Source organism: the organism of the source record quoted next, unplaced genomic scaffold, assembly GCF_019419815.1.
Source record: "Pyrus x bretschneideri cultivar Hongxiangsu unplaced genomic scaffold, Pyrus_bretschneideri_v1 Contig12, whole genome shotgun sequence".
Classification (NCBI taxonomy): Eukaryota; Viridiplantae; Streptophyta; class Magnoliopsida; order Rosales; family Rosaceae; genus Pyrus; species Pyrus x bretschneideri.
This window is the reverse complement of record NW_025999413.1, coordinates 9,190,010-9,213,357: the sequence shown is the minus strand read 5'-3', so window position 1 is coordinate 9,213,357 and position 23,348 is coordinate 9,190,010. Positions and strand designations below refer to the sequence as shown.

At 36.9% G+C, this 23,348-nt stretch overlaps 2 pseudogenes; both read left to right on the top strand.

The window, feature by feature from the left end:
* The first annotated feature begins 3,153 nt into the window (after positions 1-3,153).
* Positions 3,154-8,664, top strand: LOC103926837 (annotated as a pseudogene).
* Positions 8,665-9,209: 545 nt separating this feature from the next.
* On the top strand, positions 9,210-13,396 carry LOC103926843 (annotated as a pseudogene).
* The last annotated feature ends 9,952 nt before the right edge of the window (positions 13,397-23,348 follow it).

Sequence of the window (23,348 nt, the reverse complement as noted above, 5' to 3'; positions counted from 1 at the left end):
AACCACAATTGTGTTGAAAACTCTCTCATATGGACTCAATTAGACTCTCTAATATTTAGTACACTTTATGTATGATTATGTAAACAAATGAAAAGTTATCTAGTGATCATAGGGGCTTCCCTATTTATAGAATGTGAGATACCTCTTTGGAAAGCATGTGACTATTCATGAAGAGTTAAAAGTTGCAACACTTCATTTAAGTAGACATATTAGGGTTAAGTCCAGATAACCACCGAACTTGTTAGGGGTAATTCCCAATTGATCCTAACCTTTTAGAACTTTCCAAATAACTACCTAACGCTTTGAAAAGTGGACATCTGTTAAGTTCAGTCGCGTTAAGCGATGATATGAACAGTTATTAAAGCGGGTTTTTACTCTCAAGTCATCTTGGAGTTTTGAATTTCCAAATGAACACAACTTAATTAAGCAAATTTACGACTTAACTTGACTAAAAAGAGTCGATTTGGAGAATTAAAGCTCCAAAGACTACAATTAATAGGGACCAACTTTAGTATTTGTCCACCTCATCATTTAATGCTAGAAAAATCATCACTTAATGTTGGTAAATTCATCACTTAATACTAGCGACCTAATGGATGTCTAATTTATAAAACATTAGGCAAATATTTAGAAGCTTTTAAAAGGTTGAGACTAATTTAAAATCACTCTAAAAAGTTAGGTAGCTAATCCTACTTAATCTTTTGAATAAGTATGCATTAGAAGCAAAACGTTTGAATTAAGATTTGGTATTCTGTTTTTCATTGATTCTCTCTAAATCTCTTTCTTCTCCCCTTAATTTTCGTTTCTCTACATATCTTACGGTCTAACATTCTTCTTCGTGCGCCTGTGATAGCCATGCATGAATTTTTTTATTAAGATGGGCTGGGACAAAAGATTATTCATATGTTGTGCAGTGTATTAATTTAATCAATGATAATTTTGTTAAGCTGCAGCCTGCAGGTTTGTTGGAACAACAAAAAAAAAAACTGAATCCACATGTTGTATGAAGATACACATGCACCAGCTTCTCACTCAGTGCTCTATAAAAAGGAAACAATGGATGCAGTGGCCACTCAAACAACGATGGAGACCCCGAAAGTTACAAGCATCAAATCGCTTGCTGAATCCCCCGCTTGCGCTATTCCTTCTGCATATGTGTTCAACAAAGACCCCATTAATGACGAAGCCGATCCCACAATAAAAAATTAGGCTTTCAGTGATAACAAAGATTGTGACTACAAGTATAAAATGTTGTGAGTAAAACATTTAGTCAGGAAAAACTTTTGTAACTAGGTTGTGATTGAAAACCCCATGACTCATTGATTTAGTCATAAAAAAAAAAACACAGTGACTAACTAAAAATGTATTATCACATCTCCTGTTATTAAAAAACAAAACCAAATCTTCACTTTTAATCACAACATCCTTTTAGTAACAATCACTCTTCACGACTAAAAATCTTAGTAACAACAATCCTTAGTGACTAATAAGCATTTTAGTCACAACCAGTCCACATGACTGAAAATCTTAGAAAACCTTCTATAACTAAAGCCTATATTAGTCACAATATCAGTTATAACTAAAATGTGGATAATAACAATTAACAACTATGACTGAAAGTCTAATAGTAACAACTTTATATCATGACTAATATCTCACTCAAACATGTTTTTCATGACCAATATTTAGAAATACCACAGTGAATACCATTAAATAAACAAGGCCAACCTCCCAAATACTTTGGAATAACCTATATAGAATATCTGCAACTTCAACTAAGCAGCAAGAGCTATCCGAAGTCACCCATAATTAGATCACTTATATATATGAGCCTGATGATTAAATTAATAAAGTAATCCTACCTGAAGTCACCTTTGCAAGAAAATAAAGTAAACAAAATACGAAAGCACAAATTTCGTGTAGGATTGTTGGTTTTGCATACAAGTTTAATTAAATAGACTTCTTACCCTTCTAATATAAAAGTCTCCAAATACTAAATTCTTGAGATTAAAAAAGTAACCTTAGATCATAGCTTAAATGATTATTCACGTACTATATATATACAAGCGATATTTTAATTAAACTAAGTAAAATTATGGGAATGAAAATTTAATGTTTTCAGTTGCTTAAAAGTGAGTTCATTTGTTTTAGTAATGCAGTTTACGTCTACGTCTACACGATTAATGTCATATTTGTGTGAGTGTGTTATATAAACATTCAGTTCATAAATTGTGTTATATAAACATTCGGTTCATAAATTTCTTTTTTGGCCACCACCATCTTCGTTACCCAAAAAGAAGAACTGAACGCTTTACCAGCCGAAAATCGGCTAATGAAAAAATCACATGAGCAATAATAAGCTCTTTAAAACCCTGTCTGAATTCTTAACCATATTCTTTGTTAGGAGATTTCCGGATCTTCATTTTTATTTTCCATCTTATTCGTGAATTTGTTTATTTATTTTTATTTTTAATCTTCATGTTTTTTTGAATTATTTTTATTATTATTTTAATGTCCAAATAATCAAATAAGTGAGATCCAATGTTGCCACATATGCACTTAACGGATGTGACATTTTCAGTTGATCAGGTACTTCTTTGGAAAGTTTAAAAAAGTTGAGACCAATATAAAATTACAGTTATGAGGTTTTACTTTTAGGTACTTAATCCTAAAAAGTATGATTAGAGTATACATTTTTGAAGGAGCTTCTAGCTTTCTACTCTTAGCTAAAAAATAAAGAGCGTGATTGAAGATGTTCTTATATGTCAGTTTACACTCTACACATTCTTGATAAAAATGAGTGAAGAATAAAATTTTAAAGTAAATTTCTCGAGATTATTATATTCTTTGTATGTTTTCAACATTGGATCAACATGTTGCATGCACTTTTTTGGTCCGAACTTGTAACACGTAATAACTCTTAAGAAATAAATATATGAACATAATAATAAATAAGAATATATCTAAGAAAATTTTAACGAAAACTTTCCGGTACTGTTTATTTTAACGAAAAATTATATTTTTATACTAAAAGTTAATTCTGATACTATTCACTTTATCCTTTATTTTGTGTTTTTAAACTTTTTTCATTAGTTGGTGGTGAGAGAGGGACATAAATGAAGAACATTCAATGATTGGAAAACAATTAAGAAATCAAACCTTGAATCTTGAGGCCTCTCTATTTTGAATTTTCTCAGAACCTTCCTTTTAAATGTATAATAAGTCTGGTTTTGTCTTAAATTCCTTTGCCGGGTTCTGGCATCCAACGCCATCTCCTCCTCCACTCTTGACTCCATCTCTCTTCTTTTCAACCCAAAGTACTGGGCTCCATTTTCACACAAACGTTCTCTCTCTCTCTCTGAAGGAGGCAAAGACTGAGAATAAGTTGATCCATTTGCTCAAATCCAATCCATTTTTGCTTCTGGGTTTGAGGTCATACAGTTGTTTCTCTCAGAATCTATAAATTTAATCGTTTTTAATTGATATGTTCTGTTTGTTTTGCTGTATTTGTTAGTAAAAATGATTTCTTTTCTAGTGGGTTGGTGCCATTTGATGTTCTGGCTGATCTGTAAGTAGATGGCTTGCACTCCATGCCATCGGTTCTGATTCTTCATTTATTTCAACCTTCAAACACTGCCTAATTAATTTTACCGAGCTTTATTTGGTATGTGATTGCAGTGAAGAAAACTGGGTTGTTTAAATGTAGTCATTTAGTTACATACAGATTGCATCCCATAGCTCTTAAAAGATGAAAAGGTGGAAAATATAAAAATATAATCAGCAGTTTTGGGGAAAACCAATGAAGTTTCTTCCTTTTTGGGATTGTTCTCTAATGGAGTCACCATACATTTACTGTTTTTTTTGCTAATTTTTAACTTGGTGTACATTGTTGTCCTCCAAGTTACTTAACCAAATGGGTAAATGTAGCTTCTATTTTTTGTGAGTAAAGTTCCGTGCTTTGGTGTAATCACGTTTCCGTGTTCTGCCCTCTTCTTAATTGATTGGTAATTCGTACTTGCAGATGGTTTCCATAGATGGAAAGACAGACCTTGAGTCTGATGAAGAAATCCCTTTTAGCTCATCAGTAGCCACCAGTAAAGTAGAGGCCTTGGACTTTGAGATGATTCATTTGCAGTCACGGGCAGATTTGGCGAACTCATGGATTTCAAGACATATGTGGATAAGAGTTCCGAGAAGTATATAGTCTTATTTAAAGCAAAGATCAATGTGTTGCTACCCTTTGGTCCATTGGCAATCTTGCTACATTATATTACTGGAAAGCATGTATGTATACATCTCTAATTCATCTTTAAAATTCGTTTCATTTTAGTTAGGAGAAGAATGTAGTAGAGTTTAGTAAGCAGGGAAGTGCAGAAGAGAATAGTCTTAGCTACTGGCAACTAATCAAGAATTAGCGGTTTCCATGTCTTTATTTTCTTTTGGAACTTGACATTACAACCTTGTCATGTAGCCTTATCTTATATGGCAAGGTGTTCCAACATGGTTTCTTTTTCGCGCATCCTTTCAATAGTTTAAATTGACTTCACTCCTAATCCATTGACAGTTACTTTGTATACGTTAGGGATGGGTCTTCTTCTTCAGCTTAGTGGGCATCGTACCTTTAGCAGAGCGTATAGGATATGCGACTGAGTAAGTGCTAGCTTGTTTTGGATTGCATTAAGTTCCCTTAACTTTGTCTAGGGCTAATTCTTGAGTTTTTCATTGTTGTGGTGCAGGCAACTTGCTTTTTACACAGGACCAACAGGTATAATTTTTACCCTGCCAAGCGATGGTAACCTGAATTTTTGTATCAATTTTCATAAATTTTTTTAGTGATATTTATATCGCTAACTGGATTAGGATTTCGAAGAATTTTGTCCGAATATATATTATTTTGATGAACTAAATTTTCTAAGGCTGCCACCATCCTAGTTTAAATTTCCTGGCTCTGCTGCTGCAATAAAGTACCGTTCTGTTGACACAAAATGTTGCTAGGGCTGTCAACTGGGGCCATACATTTAGACGCAATATTATTTGATCAATGGTCATGATCAATAGTATACTTTAGTGGATGATAATATGGGTTTTTTTAATAGTAGTATATTTTCCCTTGAATCACCTGACAATTGAGAAGTATATTTTAAGATTTTTCAGTCATCCTCAATAAATTAACTTCTTCCCTAGAATAATTTGTGCATCTCATTGATTAGATTCAGACTGTATAGGAACTAACAGAGTTGGTTCTTGGTAAACTATGCAAGCTATCTTTTGCTGGTCATTGGAATTTTGAACATGCATTTCTCTCTGTGTTTAATTTACTAGATCATAACATTATGGGATTTAAATCCCCTAACAGCATCAGTCTGCTGACCCCACTGAGTGGGATAAGGCTTTGTTGTTGTTGTTGTTGTTGTAACAGCATCATTTGCTTCTCTGTTCCTACCTGTTTACTAGTTAGTCTCTATGGTCATGTGTCTGGTTGAATGGCTTGTACGAAGTAAACTGTTTTTCTATGGGACTTTGATCATATCAATTAGTCTAATGAAATTTTTGTGCCTTTAATTGATTATAACGTCAGCTTACTAGAGTGTTTACTGGACATCCTGAAAGATGTTTTAGTTGTTATAAATAGTGATTCAGATAATCTTAATAAATTATCACAGATTCCCAGTGCCGGTAACCTGTTCTTTGTAGTGTCACTTGATACACTTCTTTTCGTTGGTTATGAAAGGGAATAGGTAGTTCCACTTGTTTTCAAAGTAGGAACTTTGGTAACCTACTTACTGAATCATTGATTCAAAAAATCTTATGCATTTGTGCATCTGTTTTTGGTTTTTTCTCAAGTGAGCTCGTTGTTGGATTGCAGTTGGGGGTCTGTTAAATGCCACATTTGGAAATGCAACGGAAATGATTATATCAATATATGCATTAAAGAATGGAATGATAAGGGTTGTTCAGCAGTCTTTATTGGGATCAATCTTGTCCAACATGCTCTTAGTGCTCGGATGTGCCTTCTTCACTGGTGGAATAATTCATTACCAAAAAATTCAGGTTTTCAACAAGGTAGATCTTCAAATTTTGTTGAGCCTTGTACCCTGAAATTTTCTGCTCTGTGAGCTCTTTGACGCTGTTCATCTTGATGTCATGACATTTACATCCGAATGTGGCTACTTTTGCAACAGTCTGCCGCCCTTGTGAATTCTGGATTGCTGTTGATGGCTGTCATGGGGTTAATGTTTCCAGCTGTGCTTCATTTTACGCACTCAGAGATCCACTTTGGGAAGTCAGAGTTGTCTCTTTCAAGATTTAGCAGCTGTGTAATGCTAGTGGCATATGCAAGTTACCTCTTCTTTCAACTTAGAAGTCATCGTAATCTTTATAATCCCATTGAGGAGGTTAGTCAAGTTTGCTCAAGTTTTTCAAAGGATCTAGAATGTCATTGTTTTTCTATTTTGACCATGGTGCATTGCTCTGTTAGTTGCTGAAGTTTATCAAAATGATGAGTTTTTGGCATTTTTTAAATCTTGAATGAGCTTCGGTATTTTTTATGAAAAATTTTCATATTTAAGGGAATTATCTTCTTATCAATTTTATTATGATTTTATTTTCCATAAAGAAGAGCGTTTACTAGTTCCTTCAGTTTTCTATTGAAAATATCCATTCAGTTGTTTAATTTCTCTTTGGAAACTGTTTCAGGAAGGAGTCGGGGATGAACATGAATCCGATGAGGAAGAGGCTCCCGAGATAACTCATTGGGAAGCAATTGGCTGGCTTGCTGTTTTAACTGTCTGGGTGTCCATTTTGTCTGGATACCTTGTTGATGCTATCCAGGTAACACTTGCTTCATATACTATTCCACTGTGCTCCGGGTGCATAGTTTCTGAGCTGCTATTGTGCTGACCTTTTGCACTGCCATTTTCTGTGTGTGATTGTGACACACATTTTTCATTCTTGTTTTACTGGTAATTTGGCCTCGGTTTTGTGTAACTATTTGATAAGTTAATGTATTTACTGTTTCTCCAGGGAGCATCTGACTCATTCAACATGCCTGTGGCATTTATCAGTGTTATACTACTACCAATTGTAGGAAATGCTGCAGAGCATGCAAGTGCTATCATGTTTGCCATGAAGGACAAGCTTGTGAGTGCTTTAAATCGAAGATTTGTAAGCCTCAATTTATAGATTCCGTTTATTTTATTGACGGAATTAATTTTTCTGCAGGATATCACACTTGGAGTTGCAATTGGATCATCTACACAAATATCCATGTTTGTGGTAAGGACTTGAATAGCTAGCTAATGAGTTCTCCCTACAGAACTTTGTCATATGATAGAATGTCTATGAACTGTCGCAAACCTCTGTTGGACTTGCTTGTTATAGTTTCTCTTGAGTTGATTACATTTCAGAACGGAAAATAGGCTAACAATTTGTGTTCTTGACAATTGTAGATACCCTTCTGCGTAGTTGTGGGGTGGATCATGGGACAGCCAATGGACTTGAATTTTCAACTGTTCGAGACTGCCACACTTTTTATTACAGTGTTAGTCGTGGCATTTATGTTGCAGGTTTGTGATCATTTCCTTGTTTGTCTTCCTTTTAACCGTTAAGAGTTTCTCTAAATTTAACCAAGAACTTATTTGGTCCCGGTCCAGTCTTCCTATTACATAATCCGAGATGAATTGTGATGCCTTTTATTTTGTTTCTGTCCAACTGTACGATATGACTAAGTGTTTCTTAGTTGCTGTTTTTTGTTTACATTCAATTTTGCTCAATGTGAGATTCACTGCCTTTATCTTTGTAGGATGGGACGTCAAACTATTTTAAGGGCTTGATGCTTATTCTGTGCTATCTCATAGTTGCAGCCAGTTTTTTTGTACACGTCGATCCTTCAGAAGGTGAGTCACAAGAAACTTACCGAGTTATACATTTTCTCAAGTGTTCTTACCCAGGAAAAGTCATCTTTATTCAAGGGCATTATGGACCTTATCATTGTATTGTTCTTTCCTGAATACGTAGCACACACAAGCGATATCAGCCAGTATATGTGAAAGTACACGGTTAAAAGACATGCTGAGTGCTTTTTCTGTTATTGTATCTGCTTTTCCTAGTTGTCTTGTAAGATAAATTCCTTGCTGAAATCGAAACTGATTCACTAGCACATCAGTTACATTATTGACTCGATTTTCGATTAACATATTTGTTCTCAAGTATCTGTTTTTGGGATTCGTTGCAGATGGTAGTTAAACTAGCCATTGGAGTGGCGGCATAGCATGTAACAGTCTACGTAGTATCTGCGATTCTTCGTGCAAGAAGGCTGTAGGAGATATACAGGAAGTTACTCTTCCACGAATCATCAAGCCATGTGATCCGTTCAATTTGTTTTATTTTTTGTTCTTGATCATTTAATGGAAAATCCATGTGATCTCCCAGAGCATCAAATGTTTGGAAACTTGTTCAGCTTTGTGTAACAGAGCAGTTTGATTCTCTTCAAAAGCATGAGCATTCAGCTGTAACCCCTTGTTTTTCACTTTTGCTATAGCTTTTCACAAAAAAATGACTCCTCTTTGTCAAATTTTGTTCCTTGATATTAGGTTTTCCTTGTATCCCTATTTGATTCTCTTGTGTCCTCCCGGAATAAGTTTCAGTCTAATCCGTCTTTTTCAAGATAGTTTCGTTATTGACAAAGAGAGATTTAAAACCACTCGAATCTACGGAGAAAAAATTGAATTTGGATGCAAGAAGGCTAGCACGCTGCTCATAAGCAAGTGTCGAATCAACTCTTAAAAAGAAAATTCTAAACTCATGAGTCGGTTTGATATTGATGTGCTTTGAAAAAAAAAAGTGTTTCTGTTGTGCTATGAGAATAAACATCTGTGAAATAAAGCAGCATAGTATTTCTGGCAGCGCCTCCTTGTACGGCCTCTCCTTTATTTTTAAAATTTTCAAGTTTCAACCAGGTACATCTGTTTACTTTTTTAATTTCAGTCAATAAATTCTGATTTTTATCTCTAAATTTCTTAATTATACCTGTAAAATTGAATAATCAATTGGGGATGATTTTGTTAAAATTAGGGTTTAATTGTTCCAATGAAAATTTTCTGATCAAACAATTTCTTAACGATTTTTGAACAATTTTTAAATTATGGCGTTTTGCAATTTTGTTATTTCTCCCAGATTTCGCCCCTCCGCCGTTACGATCAAACAACACGATGAAATCCGCCAACGTCAAAACCCTAGATTTCACCAGGCAACCCTTTATCGAACCCGATACGCACTGTACAGTTAAGGCTGAAATTTACTGTTATGTCCCCGACGGAGATTATGAAACTGGCGGAAGTTCAAATCTACATTGGCGCGTATTACAACTCCGATTGGATACCCATCGAAGGCGGCTTACTGGACCCGCGGCTGGGCCCAGCGAGCAAGCGGTTAATCTGCGCCACTTGTGGCGGGAACCACGTCGAGTGCCCGGGGCATTTTGGGTATTTGGCCCTCGCCCTCCCCGTCTACAACGTCGGGTATCTGGGCACAGTTGTGAACGTCCTGAAGTGTATCTGTAAGAATTGTTCTGGGTTTCTACTGAAGGACGAAATGCGGGTGGAGTATTTGAGGAAGATGAGGAATCTAAAGGATCCTATGAAAAAAACGGAACTGATGAAAATTGTGGTGAAGAAATGTACTGCATTGTGTGCCTGAAATCGGCGGGCGGAGTGCTGGAAATGCGGGTATATGAATGGGACGGTGAAGAAGGCGGTTGGGATGATCGGCATTCTTCACGACCGTTCGAAATTTGAAGAAGTGATGGATGAGTTGAGAAAAACAATGGTGGGGACTAAAGTCTCCGCAGCGTGGTTGAGCGTGGAAGCTATGTTAGACCCTGCAAAAGTTTTCACTTTATTGAAAGAGATGAGTGATGAGGATTGTGAGGTGCTTTATTTGTCTACTAGGCCGGAGAATCTCTTGATAACCAACATTCTGGTGCCGCCTACTGTGATTCGCCCTTCGGTTTTGGTTGGGGGAGAAGTCAGTAACGAGAATGACATTACGGTGAGGTTGAAGCAGATCATTCAATCGAATGCCCGCCTTACGCACGATTTGTTTGATTTGAGGCTGGGGTATGCCCCCGAGGTTAAGCGGAGTTGGGATGAACTTCAGGTTGAGGTTGCGCAGTATATAAATAGTGAGGTTCGTGTACCTTTCACGATGCAAGGTGGGAATCCGTTGAAAGGTTTTGTGCAGCGGCTTAAAGGAAGCAAGGGTGTTTTCGGGGGAATTTGTCTGCGAAACGTGTTGAATATACTGGAAGAAGTGGTATATCTCCTGGCCCTAATCTAAAAATCAATGAGGTTGGAGTCCCTATTGAAATGGCTCAAATCTTAACATACCCCGAACGGGTTACATGTCATAATATTGAGAAGTTGAGGAAGTGTGTGTGTAATGGACCTCATAAGTACCCCGGTGCCAAATTCTTGCATCGTGATGGTGAAGAATTCTCCTTGGCGATTACGAGGATCAGTAAAAATCTGGCTGATGGACTCCAATACGGTGACATAGTTGGACGCCATCTAGAAGACGGTGACATTCTTCTTTTCAACAGACAACCAAGCTTGCATAGGATGTCTTTCATGTCTCATCGGGCTAAGGTTATGCCTTGGAGGACGCTGAGGTTTAATGAATCTGTTTGCAATCCGTATAATGCTGATTTTGACGGCGATGAGATGAACATTCATGTCCCGTAAACAGAGAAGGCGCGGGCAAAGGCTGCTCTGTTGTTAGGGGTGGAAAACAATTTGTGCACACCCAAAAATGGGGAGATCTTGGTTGCTTCAGCTCAAGATTTTCTGACATCCTCTTTCCTTATAACGAGGAAGGACACATTTTATGACCGTTCATCATTTTCTCTCATGTGTTCATATATGGGGAGTGGCATGGATCCAGTTGATCTTCCAACACCTGCCGTGATTAAGCCAGTAGAGCTATGGACAGGAAAGCAATTGTTTAGTGTTCTTGTACGCCCGAATGCAAACGTGAGAGTCTATCTGAATCTAATTGTCACGGAGAAGTCCTACACCACCACCAGGACCGAAGATGGGAGAGAAATTGAAGCAATGTGCCCGAATGATGGGTTTGTCTATTTTCGTAACAGTGTGCTCATAGTGGGGCAACTTGGGAAGGCTACATTGGGAAATGGCAACAAGAATGGACTTTACTCTGTTCTTCTCAGATATTATAAACCTCACGCAGCTGCTGTTTGCATAAATCACTTAACTAAGTTAAGCGCGCAATGGATTAGTAACCACGGATTCTCAATTGGGATAAGCGATGTTCAGCCAAGTGACAATTTGCACGAAGAGAAATAGAAGATAATTAAGGAAGGCTATGAAAAATGTTATGGCCAGATAAAATTGTTCAATGAAGGGCAGCTCCAACTTATACCGGGTTCTGATGCAGCACAGTCGCTTGAGTCGAGGATAACTAGTGTATTGAACAACATCAGAGATCAAACAAGAAAGTTGTGTATGCAAAAGCTGCATTGGAGAAATAGTCCCTTGATCATGTCCCAGTGTGGTTCTAAAAGATCTGCCATCAATATCAGCTAGATGGTTGCTTGTGTTGGCCAGCAATCTGTTGGTGGTTGTTGCGCCCCTAATGGGTTCATAGGCCAAAGCCTTCCACACTTCCCTAGAGGTGTAAAAACCCATGTTGCTAAAGGGTTTGTTGCTAGCTCATTTTACAGCGGCTTGAGTCCTACAGAGTTTTTCTTCCATACAATGAGATGGCGAGAAGGGCTTGTGGATACAACTGTGAAAACAGCTGACACTGGGTACCTGAGTCATAGATTGACCAAAGTTATGGAGGATCTGTGTGTTCAATATGATAAAACGGTGAGAAATGCGAGTGGATGTATACTTCAGTTCTGTTATGGACATGATGGTATAGATCCTCCAGTGATGGAAGGAAAAGATGGAACTCCGTTGGACTTGCCCCGGTTGTTTCTGAAAGCGAAAGCACAAGTCCTGCCGGCAAAAATGAGTACGTGTCTCCTGATCAAGTGTCTGAAATAGTCAGAAGAAGGCTTTTTGAACCAGATATAACTCCTGAGGCCAGGTGCTCTGCCGGTTTCAAAACTTCTTTGGAAGAATTTTTGGATGAGTATGTAGAATCATTCATAAAAAAAACATGAGATATTTATGTTTGATGATGATCAAATCCCTGCTTGGAAGGAGAAGATTGTGCAAAATATTGCGGGTGTTACTTCTAGACAGTTGGAGGTTTTTCTTGATACTTGCATTTCACATTACCATTCGAAGAAGATTGAGGGTGGAACAATAATTGGAATAATCGAAGCTCAAAGTATTTGTGAGCCTGCGACGCAGATGACACTGAAAACTTTCCACTTTGCTGGAGTTGCAAGCATGAACATTACACTCGGAGTCCCCCGAATCAAGGAAATATTAGACGCGGTGAAGAACATCCACACGCCAATCATCACTGCGGCATTCGAATGTGATACTAATGAAAAATCTACAAGGGTGGTAGCGGGGCGGATTGAGAGAACAAGTCTCAGGCATATTGCTAAGAGTATACAGATTGTAATGACTGCTAGATCAGCGTCTATAGTGATCACGCTCGATATGTCCATGATTCAAGATGCGCACTTGTCTGTGGATGCTAATGTGGTGAAAGAATCGATTTTACAAATTCGGGGAATCAAACTGAAGTCAGAAAATGTTAAGGTTTTGGATGTCAGAAAATTGGCAGTTTTTCCTGTAGAGACTGACAGGAGCAAACTTTATTTTCGCCTTCATAGCTTGAAGAACATGCTCCCATCAATCACAGTAAGGGGCATAAACATAGTCAAGCGTGTCGTGATTAACAACGAAAAAGAAACGAAAACCAATCACAAGAAGTACAAGCTGTTCGCCAAAGGCAGAGGGCTTCTAGAAGTGATAGGGACTGAAGGAGTAAATGGATGCAGAACCACAAGCAATGATGTTCTAGAAGTGCAGAGGATGCTTAGGATCGAAGTGGCGCGAGTCTGCATCATTAAGGAGATAAAGAGCACGATGAAACAACATGGGATGAACATAGACTGCCGGCACACGATCTGCGTTGGGGATGTGATGACATACATGGGGGAAGTGCTTGGGCTGATGCAATTCAGAGTGAAGAAAATAGAGAAGAGTGTGATTGCATTGGCATCATTCGAACAGGTGGCGGATCATCTGTTCAATGGCTGTGTGAATGGGAGAGTTGACACGGTTAGAGGAATGAGTGCATAATTATGGGTGTGCCAATTCGGGTTAGGACTGGAATGTTCAACATTAGAGATGGAGGATTTTTTGGTTCTGAATCTCATGATTTAAATGTGGAACTGCAGTATGGGCCAGGCTAGGTGGTTCCAATTACTTGAGTTGAAGAAATAATGATGAAATTATGATTACGTAGAACATCTCATTTCTGTTTTTGGCTAATTTGAATTTCCTTTCTTTCTTTTTTTTGGTAGTTTAAGGGTTCGTTTGATAACTAACTCGTTTTTCTGTTTATAGTTTTTACATTCTTTTTGTTGCAGTCCTATTAGAATAAGAATGTGATTGTGTAAATCCTAGTAGATATGTGAATGTATCTTATATTTCTATTAGGAGTAGATTACCTATTAAATGTTGTAATTCTAAAGGGTAAGGAATTAATATTTCCTACTACTATAAATAAAGGCATAATGGGGTCTCTTTCTCTCTGCTATTGGCGCACATTTCTCTCTCTCTGTGGCCTTCATAATTGTTTAGTAAATTATGCCTACAACACGTTATCAGCACGCTCTTGACGATGCGCTAACAAGAGAGTTTGATCTTCAATCAGGGGAGTATTACGTTTTAATCATTCTTATTATGATTAATTTATTATTTTATTGAATTGATCCACATGTTATTGATTCAATTTATTTTTTTCTTTGTTGAACGTGATACAATGCATTGAAGATGCAATTTCGGCTTTCCGAGAAGGATCTTCTACAATTCAAAGGCTTTTGTTGTTTTCTGCCAATCAGGTACGCTTAAAATAAAGTAAGATATTTGAAACAACCATGAAGCATGAAAACATTCTCAATGATGCATGAACCCCCTATGTTTATATTTTCCTTCCAATATATATTTTGTATATGTTCAAACATTTGTCAATATATATATATATATATATATATTTGTTTCATGCATTGCACAATTAAATTGTTATGTGGAACATGTGCGTCAAAGTATCAAATTAAATTAGAAGCAATTCTAGGGTTTCTTAAACCCTACATATATCGAAAAAATTTGGGAATGGTATGGCAGCACCCCTTGCGGCACAAACTAGGCAGCAGCCCTTTGGGCTTTGCTGCACCCACATAGACCTTGACTGCAGCTTTGCTGTGAACATATACATACCCCATGCCTTTGGCTTGGTTGGGTTGTCTGGGGTCCGTAGTTCCCAATCATTAAGGAAGCCTGCAACTTTCCTTTTTGAACCTCCATCTACTTCGGCCCATGCCAGCAAGCTATCATGCTTGCTGGCCTACTGTCCCACGCGCACTAAGGCTTATAGCCTGCTCTGATATCAGCCCATATACATGGGTTTGGTCCTTGCATGACGCCAGCCCACTGTTGCTGGGCTCCTGTGGATTAACAGGCCAGAAAATCTGTTAGGCTTTGTCCCGTGCCATCCCCAAGGCCCAACCTTGAAACCCAGTTGCGGCTGGGGTTTCTCCCTCACCCCGTGACCTGAAGTTCACACCTGAGGCCATTTTTTGGGCCATGCCTTTTACTCAAGGTACCCTACTCGAGCCCAATTATCTTTGGGGCAATTTTTTCGATCCACATGCTATTATTTTAGCATTCTAAATAGTATTAACCCGTATGTTAATATTATTTAGCTTTTACAATCGACCTTGTTTGGTCCTGATCTATTGAGTTAATTAAAAGTGACATGCAGTCTATTAATCTGATAATGAATCCAAAATTATTGACCTGAAGATCACGTTTGGACATTAATGATTCAATAATTTATTTTTATACTTTGAACCGTTGACATACTTTTGTAGTAACGAAGCTCTCACACTTGAGTTCCCTAAGAACCTCAAATCCACTACACTTAGTTGTGTATTGCATTCTGTGTTTTTTGCAAGAACCTCTCTTTTATGAACTAAACGTTCATAAACTAAATTGAGCCTATAGTTTCAAATTTAGTGCCTTTGAAACCCTAAGTTTTCGTAAAGCAATACACCCATGAAAACCCGAATTTTTCATGAAAACCATGTCTTAGAACCCGAATGTTCTAACTTTGATGCTTATGGATGATTTATTCCTATAGCACCAATCACAATCTTGTTCCCTCCAATTCAATGGATTGTCGAACTGTCACAAGTTCAATTTCCCTGATTTGGGTGTTTATATTAGAAACCACTTTATGTGGGTACAAGACGTGAATCTCCACTTGACTATCAAGAAGCTAAGAAACCATTGTAGCCAACAATGGCAAGGAAAAGCTAAATAAGCCTCCGCCATGATCGTCATTTGAAGACTTGTGCCCGAAGCATTCCAAATGGAAATACCTCATGAACGAGGATTTCATGGCTCTTTGGCTCTCTTCTATGGACCGTTTAATCATGAAAGACATTGCATAAAGCACACCATGATTACATCCATGAATGAGTACAATTTTGAAGTTTATAAATCTGATCAAATTTTGACTAAAGAATACGAAGTTTACCAAATTCTCAGATCTGATTACTACCACAAATATGAGAGAAAGGTATGGACCCAATTCGGCTGGAGTCTACCGAATGGCTCAACCCAGTTCGGTCAAAGCTTAATCGAATGGTGATGCATTGTTTTGGTAAGGATACACCAAATGGCATACTCTCTCACAATCCAATTTGGAGTTTATTTTTACAACTTATGGTGGAATCAGGGCCTGCCAAGGTGTGGCATTATGCCCGAAGCATGATCCTTGGCACCTAAGACCTAAAACTTCCAGAATAAGGGATAGTATTCCCAAACCTTAACCCTGCAGAATCTACTTCCCTCTTGATGAAATAAATCATTGGTTATGCACCTGTTTGTGCCCCTACCAATGTTGTTAAGGAGTACCATTCTAGTAGTTAATATGTGAGACTAATTTTGCTTTACCAAACATAGTTGGAAGAGCAGAATTTTGACATGGATGGCCTTGTTGGCCGAATCCACCTTATTGACTTTGGTTTACTTTGTGAACATTTTTCCATGTTCTTGGATTCAAGTTTGGTGTATGTTTTACTTATGGATAATCTTATTGATATTGTCCTTGAATATGAGTTAATTGAATCACATTTCTTAATACATGTGACCAATTCAATTAAACACGTGATTAGGTAGGAATGTGGGAAAGTTAGTTGTCTGGATGAATGCGTACTACGCACACTAACTTTACACCTAAATCACATCTCTAACAACGACTTCAGGTCTATCCAACCTGATTAAGAGCATTTGCATGCTCCTCGTTGTATGAATGGTACTACATCACCATTTAAGGGACCTTAAATTCTCCTTGACGTTGAGTTTTTAAGTATATTCGAGATGAAAATGATCATAAATGAACACTGAAGAAAATAGAGTGAAATATATTTGCACCACCTCCAAAAATGAGCCTGAAGCTTTGATTTAGGGCTAATAGGTTGTTTTCCAACTTGGATTACACCACATGTGACCGGCTTGGAGCCTGGTGATTAAGTAGTTTACTTGCTTTGGCACGACCTTTTGGGACACTTAGGTCGAACAATGATGCTACAACACATCTCCTTATCTGAAGTAAGGATACTGTGCCTACAAGCACACTTTGCCAAACATGCTAATTAAGGAAATTGATTTTCTATATCATTCCTTGCAAAGATACGACATGACTCTCTTTTCACAGTGGATTCAAGGGAATATATGTGGACTAATCCAACCAAAATGCGGACCATATAAATACTTATGGTTTTGGTTAATGAATCGACAAACTGGTCACATGTTTGTCCACACACATTACTGCTAAACCTCCTGGCCAATTAAGGGTTCACCACCTTATTTATCCCTTAAAGTCCAGGAGACTGGATAATGCCGGAGAGTTTATATCAACGGTTTTCGATAAAGTATTGCATGTATTTTGGGTTTCTAATTGAACACTGAATTCCTATGTTCACCCCAAATAGTCTCGCCTAGCTATCATAAAGCGCAAATTTAAATGATCGTCTGAATTTTGGTAAAAGTACCAAGTTTTCGATTTCTACCTAGGGCTATACAATCCTTGTACGCAGTTATGTTGGTCCGCCTTGAGGCCCATTGCCACCTAACCTATATGATGTTACAGTTGGTTACTGGGTACGAACCTGATGATTTTCGTATTTACGCATTTGGGTGTGCATTCCATGTGCCAAGTTGCGCTACCGCAACATACCAACATAGGTCCTTAAAGAAGGATGTGTATCTTTTGTCAATCATGATTCTCCTTCACACTAGCTCTCTTAGAGCCCTTGCACATGATCTCTTTACCGCTCATTTGCGGGTTGTCACTTTAATGAGATAGTCTTCCCTCCATTAGGGGGAGATAAGAACATCAACGTTCCTAGATAATGGCGCGAATTTGCATGGACGTTGCCCACTATGTCTCATCTCAATCCCCATGCCGCACAAGTATGATAAGCAAGTGCGATGAATTCTAGTTTTCAGAATGTTGCTCCAGATGTATTTCTTTGATCTAGCTAAAGTGACGAGATCATATACCAACTGCAAACATGTCTGCAAGAATAGACGTACTTAATGGACGTCGAGTCAACATCCTTAGAGGATGTGCCGCCTTTGTTGGACGATTTAGAAGCCACTGTTGGATGGTCCGGTACACCAGTGGGTAGCCAATCAATCTGTCTTGGCCTAGAGCACAACAATCATTCGGTTCGTAGGATTCACTTCTTTAGAAGATGAAGACACGGCACAACAATGAATCTAAACTCGATCGCTGTCTCAAATCATTTCCATCTCATAAGATTAATCCGAATTACTCCCGAGACTTAAAGTTCTTGGTCCAGTATACTAGTTTAGATGAGCTAAATGGAATTGAAATGAGATTATCATCGATGATATTTTCACTTATATGGTAGTTATTGACATAAATGAAAAGTGACGATATCGAACCATGTTCCATTAATTAAGTGGCAACGTAGAACTGATTGGACAACTGAAATTACAATCTAGGTCAAATTTCTTACCAAAGTGTGTATTAGACCTGCTGTTCCTACATTGCCCAAGGTAACCATGTTGTGTTACAAGTGGGAAAGGAAGCGTTATGAGATGAATGAAATAGTGTGATATGATGCACGCCTTACGGTGCAAGGTTTCTCTCAAAACATCATGGGATTGATAGCAACATTATCAAATGTGGTTAGTGTTTTCTCCATGGGGATATAGATATGGAGATTTACATGTAAGTTCCTGAAGAATTACATGGATTGGTTCAAATAGTTTCAAAACCACGGAACACCATGTTAACTCGTTTTAAGGCGTTCACTTGCAATCTGACGGATGTGGTATACCCATCTAAGTGATTATTTGATCAGTCAGGGATATGAATTATGCCTTTGCATGTTAAATTATGAAGTCTTATTCTAAATTGCTAGAGTTACGGTTTATGTCATTAACACGAATCTCACTAAGACTCCGAAAGAGCTTAAGAAAACTGCCTTGTACCTGAAGATGGAATTTGCGATGAAGGATCTTAGGAAAACTCGTTTATGCCTTGACCTAAAGTTCAAGCGTTGTTCTGACGGTACCTTGGTCTACCAGTCGAACTACACCCCGAATGTGTTACTTTTGAGTATACCTTTGATCGTCCATACGTTATATGCAAATGAGACCCCTTAAAGAGGTTATGGAATCTGAAATTCCATATTTAAAGTTCAAATTTGAGCTTCGTTGTACTTAGCTCATTGTATTTAGACAGGACATCTCCTTTGATGTTGATCTTGGTAAAGATGCAGCACCACGCCTACATGCAACCATTGAATTGGTATTAAAGACGTACCCTGAAGGTACTACGAGGGAAAATTCCAACGCATCTCGAGCGGATCCAACCCCCTGATCCTCGAAATGATGTTTGCTTTGTTGTTATGCTGACGCAGGTTACTTATCAAACCCGCACAAGGCAAAATTCCCAAATAGTTATGTCTTTACTGTTAGGGATATCACAATATCTTGGAGGTCCATGATATGACCTTAGTTGCGAAATCTTCAAATCATTCCAAGACTCACCTCACTTCACTACGCCACAAGTGAGACATGGTTAGGAGTTCTTGTTAAGCATATTCGAAGTACTTGTTGTGTTTTCATCCATTGTTGAGTCTCAACGACAATCCATGAAGACTATGCCGCATGTATCCACCCAACCAAGTCATGATACATCAACAAAGTCAACGCCAAAACATATTGCGTCTACATCTACATCAGCAGAGCACCAGGAGATTGAAGTCATGCAAGCTGATCCCAGACAACCTTACCGACCTCTACAAGACGTCACTGCCGAAGTTAACCTTCAAGAAGCTTGTCCGAGGAATTGGTATGCCGAACTATCATATGCAATGCTTGTAGTTCTCATTTGGAAGTTATGTCAAACTCAGGGGGAATATCCAGAAGTATACTCACTTGATCTTAATGTACTATTTTCCCCTACGATTAGGAGTATTTTTCCCATTGGGTTTTTGCTACCTAAATAAGTTTTAACGAGGCACCCATCCTGGGCTAATCATACCCTTGAGAGCTCTTCTACTTGTGCCCAACAGACATATAGTTTTGACTTAATGCAACTTTTCACTTTTCTCCTTAGTCTATGGGTTTTTCTTCCACCTTGGGTTTTACCATAGCAAAGGTTTTGTGAGTTTTATTTTTTATGCATTCTTTATTGATTTGAGACTCGCATTCGCTCATTGTGCTGACGATTTCATCAACTGTACTTGCTTCATCACTGAAGACCTGATGCGCCATTTACTTGAGTATTTACATACTCAAGGGGGAGTGTTGCAATCCTATTGGAATAGGAATGTGATTGTGTAAATCCTAGTAGATATGAGAATGTATCTTATATTCCTATTAGGAGTGGATTACCTATTAAATGTTGTAATCCTAAAGAGTAAGGAATTAACCTTCCCTACTTCTATAAATAAAGGCACAATGGGGTGGAATAACATATACCCACAATTACACATCTCTCTCTTTCTCTCTACTATTGCCGCACCTTTCTCTCTCTCTCTCTCTCTCTCTCTCTCTCTATGGCCTCCATAATTATTCAATAAATTATGCCTACAACACTATAATTGTTTTTTTTAGTTTTTTTTGAAACACACATTACTATTAATGCTTGCATTCTCTTTTGGAGATGAGCTTATCAGTTATTCTCCAATTTGTTTATAACATATCGTTACTGTAAATATCACCACCACAAAAAATTATTCAATTCGGCTATTATTTAGTCATCTAAATGTATTTATTAAAGTATCATTATCATAGCAAGCTTTAGTCATCTAAATGTATCTGTTAAAGTATCATTATCATAGCAAGCGTCAAGTTCATCGAATGTAATTATTAAGTTATAGTCACATACCATGAACTTGAATTGAACATATCAATTATCAAGTCCTATGAATGTAATTATTAATGTAGTTATTAATGTCATATTGTACTATATAAGTGCAAAAGCACTTATGATTCAATCAAGGAAATATATTTCAACGGTTCATCATAAGGGTGTGTATTGGAAGGATTAGATTCGAAACAACGTTTTTATTTTTTGTTCTGAACTTTCGGAATCGGATCACAATTTTCAAATTTAAATCTTCGGCATATTCAAAAAATTTGGAGTAATCTCGGAAATTTCGGAACAAAAATTTGAGATTCATACATTTAGTGAGTTTTTTTTTTTTTTTTAATGTCGAAATGTACATTTAGTGAGTTTTTGAATATCCTTTATTTTTTCCATACATTCAATTTATTGTTGTTTCTTAATATTTGACATATGCTTATGTATAAATTCAATTAATTTGGAACTAATATTAACCTACAAGTTGATTACAAAATATATAATTTGAATAAATAACTATAAATAATCAAAATATTTTGGAAGTTTTTTTATCAAAATAAGTTCGCAACACTTCATAAAAATATTAGAATTGGAAATTCAAAGTTCTTGGAATCTTTGAATGCATTCCATTTCGCGTTACAGTTTTTGTAAAAAATGCAGATTAAAAAAATTCTATTGTTGGAATAAAAAATACTATTCAATCTTACATCCGTAGTTCATCATAATATGTCATTTAGTACTTACAATGTTGATTTTTTATTGATACATTTGAATAACTAAACGATTACCAATTTGATAAACATTTGTATGGATGATCTTTGAATGAAGATTAAAAGAAATTATTCGAATTTTTAAAATTTCTTAATAAAAATACGTTATTTGTAAAAAGAAAATGCAAGTATTATCCATTTATACAAGCTCGATTTCAAGTTATTTGGTGTAAGTAAACTTGTCATATTCATTGCCACACAAACTTGCCGACCATATGGATGCGCAGAGACAAATAGCTGCATAGTCTCATAGACTTGTCTCCATGTAAAGATCTGTAGCATAATTAGTTAAGCGCGTTCATTCCGTATTTTAGGTTCTTTATATATGATTCTCTTCTTCGATATCGCTTGTCCTCGCATATGTATATATAATATAACTATATAACTAGAAGTCAAACTTAAAAATACTGTAGTCAAATCACAAATCCAGCTGGTAACTAGTGTTGTCATATCACAATTAATATGAACTCTTGGCTCTGTTCTAGACTTGTATGTGTATGACATTTGTGAACCAAAGGAGGAGGAGCCGCCTCCATTGACGTCCCCAAACGGCATCTACTTTGTCACGATGCACCCTCACAAGTCAGTCGCAATGGAAATGGATTCTTTTCTTTTAATCTGCTAAGTTTAAGAATTCAAACAATTAAAATTTGATTAAACGATTATAAAAAAAGGTTCACTTTAAAAGTTATAATAACTTTAGCCGTTCGATCAAATTTCAATAATCCAGATTTCCGAACTTGATGGATTAGGAGAAAGAGATCTGGAGCGGATCCCCTTCCAATCACAATATTGGAGGTGTTTGTTCTAAACTTGTATATATATAGTTATACTGCACAAACCCTTGTGAACCGGAGGAGGAGGAGGAGCCGCCTCCATTGACGTCCCCGCACGGCGGCTACTTTGTCACGACGCACCCTCACAACTTGGTCACAATATTGGAGATGCTTATTAGCATCATGCATGCGTGCTTTCAATATGTTGTCTATTACCATACAGACAATGCTCGAATGGGACTTGTGGCCCACGTCGATGGTACCAATATTGGTCGGTCGAACACATGAGCGTGCCGGTGACTCAAGTTATTAGAAGTAAGAGTGGATTTATACCCACAATGAATATTTGATTTATAATTATTTCATGCATGTGTAAACGATATAATGATTAGTGTATAATTTTTTTATGTACAAATAACTGATACTAACATAATTCTTCACAAAATACAACGGTTTATGTACGAAAGTCGGGTCCTTATATTTTAGACTTTGCGGGTCGTAATCCGAGTGTTTGTTTTATAGGGCTAATGGTGATAGTTAACCTAGCTTAGAGGGCATGTAAAATGCAGTACCCTAGTGACTTAAATAGACATGTCTTGGTGCATGACTCAAACACTCGTCCAAAAAATTATTAAGGACAGAAGAACAAGGATGGTCACCATGAGACGGTGATAGATAAATATTTTAATACAATACATATCAGAGTCGTCTCTGACATTTTGAGCCATGATCAAACTTAATAAAGAGGCCCTCTTTATTTGAAAAAAAAAAAAAAAAAGTTTTCTAGACAATATATTCATGCGAAATTCAACAATAAATATTCAAACTTAATTGAAATTAACATCTCATTTTGACTAATTAAATAATCTCCAACTGTCATGAAATTATGATTTATGGTTCATTTATGAAAAAATGGAACACAATTGAAACACAAATATGAAAATACATTTGTATTTGTGGAAGAAAGTACTTAAAGAAAATAATACACAATTTTTTATTATTATTAAAGAAATTTTTAAGTATAAGCTTTGCTTAATCAATAGAGATAACATCATAATATGATGATGTTCTTTTAATTAAATTATTTTTTGTTACAAAATCAATATAGATAATATACATATGTGATATTGTTGACCCTAAAAATTATAAAGCCTACGTGGCGCGCAGACTGAGTAACTAATGAGCT